The sequence below is a fragment of the Phaseolus vulgaris genome, chromosome 3 (assembly GCF_000499845.2).
Source record: "Phaseolus vulgaris cultivar G19833 chromosome 3, P. vulgaris v2.0, whole genome shotgun sequence".
In the NCBI taxonomy this organism is placed as follows: Eukaryota; Viridiplantae; Streptophyta; class Magnoliopsida; order Fabales; family Fabaceae; genus Phaseolus; species Phaseolus vulgaris.
In genome coordinates this window covers 50,640,702-50,641,985 of record NC_023757.2, presented here as the reverse complement: position 1 = coordinate 50,641,985, position 1,284 = coordinate 50,640,702, and positions in this window count along the sequence as shown.

Here is a 1,284-nt window from a genome sequence, read left to right as displayed (position 1 = left end):
AATTGAAAATAAAAAGAACAGATTTATTTTCAAAAGCAGTTAGAGAATTTGTTAAGTGAGGAGACTTAGTCAACCATTCTGGTGCAGAAATAAAACTGAAAAACGTTTAAGCTAGATATGGCACCAGAGACAAAATGATTCTATTCATTTACAGATGAACAAATTTATTTTTCAAAACGAAAACAGAAAAGCTTAACTATTTACACAGTCGTTTTGAAAGGTAGAAGACTTAGTCAAAATACATGATGCACAAAATCTAATTTTCACAAGACTTAGCCAAGGCATCAGTTTAAAAATGAATCTGTTTATTTAGAAAAGAACAGATTTATTTTTATGCAGTAAACGTGTTTTTTGTAAAACATGTGAAAAACAGTTTAAGAAATCTTATGCTTGTTCTTATCACATGGTCAGTGGTTATGAGGTGAGTTACTCAACAAAAAGCCCACTCTTAAACAACCTCTAAGCACTACCTAAGACACACTTAAAGCAAAGCAAAATACACATGAAATGTACATAAAAGTCTTCATCAAACACAATCTTGAAGGGGCAGCAACCATCTTCAACAATCTCCCCCTGTTTGATGGAGACAAATCCTCATAGCTTTATTGCTTTAAGAACCTGCACTGCACCAAAATTAAACCAGAAAAACAGAAGCATTGCATAACAAGTGAAATGGTTTAAAGGTGCAGAATTTAACTCCCTGTTTTAGCTAGCTTCACCTAGCATGGTGAGCTATTCTTCTCCCCCTTTGGATTCATCAAACAGCATGTAATCATAGGGAAAAAAACCAGAAGCATAACCATAATAGTCCAAAAGATAGAGACAAATTGTTCATCATTACAGACTTTTAAACTAATAAAGAAAGCATGAAAAAAAAGAGATTATTGATCCTTATAGTATAACTCTGCAAGTTGTGCCTGTACCCCTTCAATATGATCATCAAGGTGCTGAAACCTTGCTTGAGTAGTCTCAAAGTAAGCCCTTTGTTCTGCAGTCATTACATCAAGGCGATACAATACTTGCCTTTCAAACATGGACATTGGTTCTCCTCAGTATTCTGGAGCTTGATAGGCAATTATGGCATTTGCAGCAACTTCCTCATGCATAGATTGGGTAGTAGGTGAGTCATCCTCCATAGGAACAACTTCATCCTCATCCTCATTGTGGAGGTTTGATGCTTCATGTTCTGCTTGAGGGTCCTTCCCTTTGAGAACCAACCACTTGTCCTCAATTTTGTGAAATCCCATTTTGGTGAGAGTTGAATTATCAATCTCACTTACAGCC